Below are 8,337 nucleotides of genomic sequence, written 5' to 3'. Positions count from 1 at the left end.
CTGCGGGAAGGGAATAGCTGTGCAAGCTTCTCCCGACAGTGAGCTGGATCTCGGTGGGGGAAAAAAAGGCTTTTCCCTGGAGCCAGTGGCAGGGAGGAGCACAGAGAGTTTGCTGCCTGCACCCCTGGACCAGCGGCGGGTGGCTTGGTGCTGTCACCACTCTGGCACCCACGCAAGGCCCCCGGCCACCCACTGCATTCGCGACCCTGTGCGCAGCCCGCAGCCAGCAACCACTGCTGCTGCTCAGCCCAGATGGGCTGAGGCTGACATCACTGCCTTGGGGCAGTTTCAGCACTTCTCATGCTTGTTCATTTTGCTCTCTCTGAAACCGCTCCCAGTGGCAGGGCACGGAGTCACCTGCCCAGAGCCGCTCCTGGCCACCTCTTGCCCTGGCGGTGCTTGGGGCACCCCACTTCCAACTCCTTGCCCTGCAGGGCAGGCAGAGCTCATGCTCCCCTCTTGGGGGAGGCTGTGCGCTGGATTTTGCTGGATGGGGGCCAGCTCTGGCACTGGCTGTTTGTGCAGTCGTGTGGCTGCCCATGTTCCCCTCCCCTTGGCCCGGGGCCCTGTGGGTCCCCGGGGGCCCTGTGACATGGCAATAAAGAGCGATGGCAGCGGTGATAAGGAGGAGAGTGCAGCAACCCGGGCCAGGGAGGAAACACAGAGGGGAGTGCTGGGGCCTGAGCTTCAAAGAGATGTAGCTGATCCAACTCTGTGCAACAGGCAAGTTCTAGTCCTCCTCCTCCTCTTCCCTGCTGAATGTTTTCCACTTCATCCTCTGGCTGGATGAGAGGCACCTCCCTGAGCCATCCAACCACAATCTCTCCTTGGGATGCTGTTGCCTTCCCATGGGAGCAATCCCAGTGCCCATGCAGCTGGGCAGCAGCTTTTATTTCTGTCTCTTGACTAAGCCTGAGCACAAACAAATTCCTCTGGGCTTCAAGGACTGATTTAGCACCTCTGAGTATTACACAGGCTTTTAGGTGTGCACTTGCTTGGCATTTTGGTTGTGCAGTGACTAAGTCTCCCAAGGCTTTCTCAGCCACATTCTGAGGTCCTCTGTGGATGGTTCACATTCATGAGATGTTAATTCAGCCTTCACAGTTGAGGGTGAACATCTACCAGCCCACTGCACGTCCTAAGGTGTGTCCTACATCTGCAGTGGAAGGGAACATGGAGAAATCTCTGGCACTGTCACAGGAATCTGTTCCAATTGCAGCACTTTCCCTCAAATATTCATTGAGCAGAGAAAATAGTTGGGAGCCCTCAAAGCCTCAAGTTGTCCTCATGAGCTCTGGGCTCACAGTCTCTGCCCTGCAGTCTCTCCCCACAGCTGGGAGGTGCTGGGGCTCCAGTGGTGGTGCTGGGCTGTCCTGGCATCAGCTATTGGAGGAATGCAAACAGCTGTGATGGTGTTGATCCCAGAAATAGCTGCTGTGTAATTTGGTTCCTTTAGTCCTGCTTCCTAAAGAGGTAGAGCTATGAGGCTTAGGATGATAGAACCAAAGACTGGTTTGAGTTGGAAGAGACCTTTAAAGCTCATCCAAGCCCAACCCCTGCATTCAGCAGGGACATCTGCAGCCAGAGCAGGTTGCTCACAGCCCCAAACAACCTGACCTGCAATGCTTCCAGCCATGGGGCAGCTCCCACCTCTCTGGGCAACCTGGGCCAGGCTCTCATCACCCTCAGGGTCAAACATTTCTTCCTTCTCTCCACTCTCAATCTCCCTCTTTGAGTTCCAAACCATCCCCCCTTGTCCTGTCACATCAGGCCCTGCTCAAAAGTCTGTCCCCAGCTTTCTGCTCAGCCCTTGAAGCACTGCAAGGCCACCAGAAGGTCTCCCTGGAGCCTTCTCCTCTCCAGGCTGCCCAAGCCCAACTCTCTCAGCCTGGCTCCCAGCAGAGGGCTTCCAGCCCTGCCAGCATTGCTGTGGCCTCCTCTGGCCCTGCTCCAACAGGTCCCTGTCTGTGCTGTGCTGAGGGCTCCAGAGCTGCCCCAGCACTGCAGGGGGGGTGTGAGCAGAGCACAGCAGAGGGGCAGAATCCCCTCCCTGCCCCTGCTGCCCACACTGCTGGGGATCAGCCCAGGCTGGGCTGGGGCTGGCCTGGCAGTGCTCAGTGCCAGCTCATCTCCAGCTTTGCAGCCCCAGCACCTCCAAATCCTCCTCCTCCTCCCTGCTGCTCTCCAGCCAGTCATCCCCCATCCTGCACTGATACTGGGGCTTGCCCTGCCCCATGTGCAGGACCTTGCACTTGCCCTTGTTGAACCTCATGAGTTTCACACTGACCTCTTTCTCTTCTCCCACTTCACTCTCTGTTGCTGCTTCACCATTCTAGGATGGACATTCTTGGCCAGAGGGCCTCAAATCAGCCAGAAGAGAATAATTCTTGACACTGGGTGTTTTATTGCTAGAACAAATCAGCCCTGCTGCATGGAAGGGCTGTGGGGTAGGGTGACTGGTCCCTGCTCCCCACTCCAGGCACCAGCTTGCACATCCCCAGTGCAGCACTCTCCACTTTCACAGTCAGATGGTTCCCTCTGAGAGTTCTGTGAGGGCTATCTCAGAGCAGTGCTGCTTGTGCTGGGCATGGTCTTGCTCTGCTGGTGACAAGGACCTGCCTGTGGTCTGTGTTGGACTTGGTCTTGCTCTGCTGGTGACAAGGACCTGCCTGTGGTCTGTGTTGGACTTGGTCTTGCTCTGTTGGTGACAGGGACCTGCCTGTGGTCTGTGTTGGACTTGGTCTTGCTCTGTTGGTGACAGGGACCTGCCTGTGGTCTGTGTTGGACTTGGTCTTGCTCTGTTGGTGACAAGGACCTGCCTGTGGTCTGTGTTGGACTTGGTCTTGCTCTGCTGGTGACAGGGACCTGCCTGTGGTCTGTGCTGGACTTGGTCTTGCTCTGCTGGTGACAGGGACCTGCCTGTGGTCTGTGCTGGACTTGGTCTTGCTGTGCTGGTGACAAGGACCTGCCTGTGGTCTGTGTTGGACTTGGTCTTGCTCTGTTGGTGACAAGGACCTGCCTGTGGTCTGTGTTGGACTTGGTCTTGCTCTGTTGGTGACAGGGACCTGCCTGTGGTCTGTGCTGGACTTGGTCTTGCTCTGCTGGTGACAGGGACCTGCCTGTGGTCTGTGCTGGACTTGGTCTTGCTGTGCTGGTGACAAGGACCTGCCTGTGGTCTGTGCTGGACTTGGTCTTGCTGTGCTGGTGACAAGGACCTGCCTGTGGTCTGTGTTGGACTTGGTCTTGCTCTGTTGGTGACAAGGACCTGCCTGTGGTCTGTGTTGGACTTGGTCTTGCTGTGCTGGTGACAAGGACCTGCCTGTGGTCTGTGTTGGACTTGGTCTTGCTGCGCTGGTGACAGGGACCTGCCTGTGGCCCCTTTGGCAGTGACTGTCCCCTGCACCATCTCACTGGGATGGATTCCCACCTCCTCACCACCTTCTGCTCCAGGGGGTGGGCACAGCTGCTGTTGTGGCAGGGCCAGAGTGTCCTTTTGTCAGTCCCCTTTGTGTGGGTTTGCACCTGGCTGTTGGGATGTGGGCAGCAGCATTCCCCTCCCCAGCACCCACAGGGGACTGGCAGAGCTCTGATTTCCCACAAAATGAGACCTCCCCTACTCCAGCTGTTTGGGAAAGAGCTGCCCCAAGACTGGACTCCTGGTTTGGTTGTGTCCTGCATTCCCAACACTGACCACATCTCCTGCTCAGGCCTGGGGGCTGTCAGAAGTTGCTTCCCTGGTGGCTTTCTCTCTTTTGTGAGCCTTGGTGGTGCTGGTGGCTGCTCTGCAGGCAGATGCCATGCTGGCTGAGTCACAGCTTTCTATTTTGAGGTGTGACATGCCTTGAAGGCAGCACTGTCCATCAAACATGGTTTGGGCAGGAGCTCTCCCAGGGAGCTGCTGTTGGGTGTCATCTGTGCTGGACTGAGTTTTGCCTGTGAGTCTCTAGTGTGATTCTGCTGGTACTGGGGGGATGCTCATAGAATCAGAGAATGGTCCAGGCCAGAAGGGACCTCCAAAGCTCATCCAGTCCAACTACCTCTGCACTCAGCAGGGACATCCCCAACTGGATCAGGTTGCCCAGAGCTCTGTTGAGCCTCACCTTGAATATCTGCAGGGATAGGACCTCAACCACCTCCCTGGGCAACCTGTTCCAGTGTTCCACCACCCTCATGGTGCAGAACTTCTTCCTCACATCCAATCTCAATCTGCTCTGCTCTAGTTTGAAGCCATTGCCCCTGGTCCTGTCCCTGCAGGCCTTTGCACAGTTTCTCTGCATCCTTCTTGCAGCCCCCTTCAGGTCTCCCTGGAGCCTTCTCTTCTCCAGGCTGAACTCCCCCAGCTCCCTCAGCCTGTCCTTGTAGCAGAGCTGCTCCAACCCCCTGAGCATTGTCATGGCCCTCCTCTGGACCTGCTCCATCAGGTTCATGTCCTTCCTGTACTGAGGGCTCCAGACCTGGACACAGTGCTCCAGGTGAGGTCCCAGCAGAGCAGAGTGGCAGAATCACCTCTCTGATCTGCTGGCAATGCTGCTTTGGATGCAGCCCAGGCTGTGATTTGCCTTCTGTGCTGCAAGCTCACCCTGCCTGCTCCTGTCCAGCACCCCCAAGTCCTTTTCACAGGGCTGCTTTCCAACACCTCATCCCCCAGTCTGTATTGGTAAGGAGGATTGCTCCAGCCCAGGTGCATGGTCCTGCTGAAAGCAGTGCTTTCTGTTGGGCCTGTACTGTGCAATTAAATCTCCTCATTGACCTTGTCCTCCTGGTGACTCTTTATATACTCATCCCTTCCTTGCTAATCTGCTTCTCTTTGCTCTCTGTGTTAGTCTGTCAGCAGCTGTCATGTTGCTCATTCCCCAAAGCCAAGAGAAGCAGCTGAGGGAGCTGGAGTGGTTTAGCCTTCAGAAGAGGAGGCTGAGGGGAGACCTCATTGCTCTCTGCAGCTCCCTGAAGGAACATTGGAGCATGGGGGAGGTTGGTCTCCTCTGGCAGCAAGTGACAGGAGAAGAGAAAACAGCCTCAGGGAGGTTCAGGTTGGATGTTTGGAACTATTAATTATCAGAAGGGGTTCTCAGGCACTGGCACAGGCTGCCCAGGGAGGTGGTGGAGTCCCCATCCCTGGTGGTGTTCAAGACACCTGTGGCCATGGCACTTGGGCCCATGGTTTAATAGCCATGGTGGTGTTGGGTTGCTGGTTGGACTGGGTGATCTCAGAGAGCTTTGCCAGCCCAAACAATCCCACCTGGGTGTGGTGCTGAGGGAGGGGGTTTAGTGGAAGTGGCTTAGCAGCAGTGGTGGGACTGTGACCTCTGGGTGAGTGGTTGGACTTGGTGATCTCAGAGCTCTCTTCCAAGCTCTGGGTGAGTGGTTGGACTTGGTGTTCTCAAAGCTCCCTTCCAAGCTCAGCAGCTCCATGATCCCGTGCTTGTGTTTCCCCTCAGGTGGCAGCATTGCCTGGGCTGTTTGTGCCAGCAAACCTGGCAGAGGTTTTCAAAACTCATTTAGTTTTCCCCTTTGATTGTGGTTCTTTTATTCCCCCCCCCCCCCCCCCTTAAAGCCAGCTCTGGGAATGGAAAGAGACATTCCATCCAAAGAGCTGATGCTTCCTGCAAACTGATTTCTTTCCTCAGAAAGAATGAAAAGTGACGTTGGTGAGGAAGTCTCCAAAGAGTCATTAGTGTCCAGGAAGCTGCTCAACTTCCACAGCAGCTTTAGCAGAGGGCCCTGGGACTCCTTGAGTCCTGATGGGCAGCTGAAATCCTGCAGTGTGAGCTGTGAAGGTGTTTTGCTAGTGGAATGGCTGTAAGAGCCATTCTCACCTTCTTCTCCATGAACATGAGTCTTCTGGCAGGGATGTGCCTTGCCAGAGCAGCCAGCAGGCAATGGTGCAGCAAAAGTGTTGCTGGAAAGCAGAGTCTGAGCTTGAGATGAGTTCCCTTGGCAGTGAGAGCCTGAGGGAGAGCAGCTGGTTTCATATCAGAACTGTCTGAAGCCACAAACCCCGCCAGGTTTGGAGCTGAAACTGAAAATCAATCCAGAAAGTAGCTCCAGGCTGGTCCCCAGCATACTTGGTTCCCCTCCCACCTCTTCTCCAGGTCTCTCCACCCTGGCATCCAGTCTGAACAAGGCCAGAAGTGAGGCAGGAGACCTTGATGTGGGGTTTGAGTTTCATACCAAAAGTTTTGCTTCCTTTTCAGTTTATCTGAGACACTTTGCTCTGGAGTGGCTGATGTAAGGTGAGATGGAGCCTGCCCCTGCCCTTGGCTCTTAGTTCAGGTCCTCAGGGGAGCCTGGAGCTGCTGCCTGGACAGTAAGGAGGGCTGGAGGCTGGGAAGCTGCATTCATCCTCCTTTCCTCTAGCTGAGCTGTGCAGCTGGGCTGGAGATCAGGATCAGGGCCAAAAGCAGAGCCTGCTCCACCAGCAGACAGCCATGGCTCAAGAGGAGGGTGCAAACAGGATGTCACACCTGCTCTGATGGACTCCCCTGGATGATTTTGCCCTGGTGCAAGTGATGGTGGTGGGTCCAGAGGAGCCATTGCACAGCGTTTTGGGGGCTGTCAGCTGCCCTTGGGAGCAGTGCAGAGGATGCAAGGTCAGATCCTCAGGTTGGCTTCTCCTCAACAGAAGGAGAAACTTCCTTACAGTGAGGGTGACAGAGCCCTGGAGCAGGCTGCCCAGGGGGGTTGTGGAGTCTCCTTCTCTGGAGCCTTTCCAACCCCACCTGGATGCATTCCTGTGCAGACTGCCCTGGGTGATGCTGCTCTGGCAGGGGGGTTGGACCTGATGAGCTCTTGAGGTCCCTTCCAGCCTCTGATATACTGTGAGACTCTGAAAGCAGCCCTTCAGCTCCTGCAGTGAAGGAATTCCCCCTTCAGCTCAGCCCTGGCACATCTGCTCCAGCCACTCTCACCAGAGCCAGAAGGTAACCCAGGCTGGGCAGCCGCCCCCCAGGGCTGTAACCTTAGACAAAGCCTCTGATGTGCTGCTTTCATAACCAGCCTCTCCTGAGGGCAGCTGCAGGGAGAAGGGGGAGGGCAGCCACTGGGAGTTACCTGTGCTCCTGGGTGTCCCCCATGCCAAGCAGTTGCTGTGCCTCCTTCAGCTCACTGCTGCCCGTGGTGCTTCAGCTCTGCGATGCCTCATCCAGACCCACCACCATCCCTTGCACCATGGCAGACTGATGCTGCAGCAAAATCATCCAGGGGAGTCCCTCAGAGCAGGTTAGACATCCTCTTTGCCCCCTCCTCTTTAAGCCATGTCTGTCTGCTGGTGCAGTAGTTGCTGCTCTTGCCCTGAGGGCTTTGCTTTTCTATGTTTTTTATGACCCTGAGTTGCATGGGGAGCCAGCTGGAGGGGGGTGGAGGGTGCAGGGGTTGGGGGAAGGCAGTTTTCTTCAGGAATGGGAAGAGTTGGGGTTGGCTTAGAGGGCTGGAGCACCTCTCCTGTGAGGACAGGCTGAAAGAATTGGAGCTGTTCAGCCTGGAGAAGAGAAGGCTCTGGGGAGACCTTCTGGCAGCTTCCCAGTACTGAAGGGGGCTACAGGAAGGCTGGATAGGAACTGTTCAGAAGGGTCCGTGGGGAGAGGATGAGGGACAATAGTTTGAAACTGGAGGAGGGAAGATATAGGTTGGACATCAGGAGGGAGTTCTTTGCAATGAGAATGGTAAAACCCTGGCACAGGTTGCCCAGGGAGGTGGTTGAGGCTCCATCCCTGCAGACATTCAAGGTCAGACTTGATGTGGCCCTGGGCAGCCTGTTGGAGGTGTCCCTGCTGACTGCAAGGGGGTTGGACAAGATGACCTTTGAAGGTTCCCTCCAACGGGATGCAACCTGTGAATGTGTGAATGAGTTGCTAAGTGGTGGTGGGAGAGGGGAGAGGAGGAACATGGCCTGGGGAGCAGCCTCCACGCTTGGCTCCTGCGCCGTGCGGAGGTTTTTCTTCACGAGCGTCTGTGGCTGAGCTGATAACAGCCCCAGGAAACCTCAGCCCTGCTCCTGCAGCCAGTCTGAAACTGAACCCAGGGCTGCAGGAGGGCTTGGAGGGCCTGGCCTGGGAGAGGGACTAAATATAACTTGGAGAAAGCAACCATGTGAGCACCACAGGCTGGCTGTGTCCTCCGCTGTCACTGCTGTCCTTGGGCAAAATGGGGAGGTGGCAGAGGAGACGTCCCCCAGGGCTGGCTGTGGTCACCAGAGTTCCAGAAAATGATGTTTGGGCTTCAGGCCAGGTGGTGCTGGGCAGTGGAGGATGTTTGGGTGTGTTGGAGGGCTGGAGATACCTGACATAGAATCACAGAATTGTTTTAGTGGGAAAAGTCCTCTGAGAGCATTGAGTCCAA

The sequence above is a fragment of the Indicator indicator genome, chromosome 29, assembly GCF_027791375.1.
Source record: "Indicator indicator isolate 239-I01 chromosome 29, UM_Iind_1.1, whole genome shotgun sequence".
In the NCBI taxonomy this organism is placed as follows: domain Eukaryota; kingdom Metazoa; phylum Chordata; class Aves; order Piciformes; family Indicatoridae; genus Indicator; species Indicator indicator.
Note: the sequence above shows the minus strand (reverse complement) of the source record.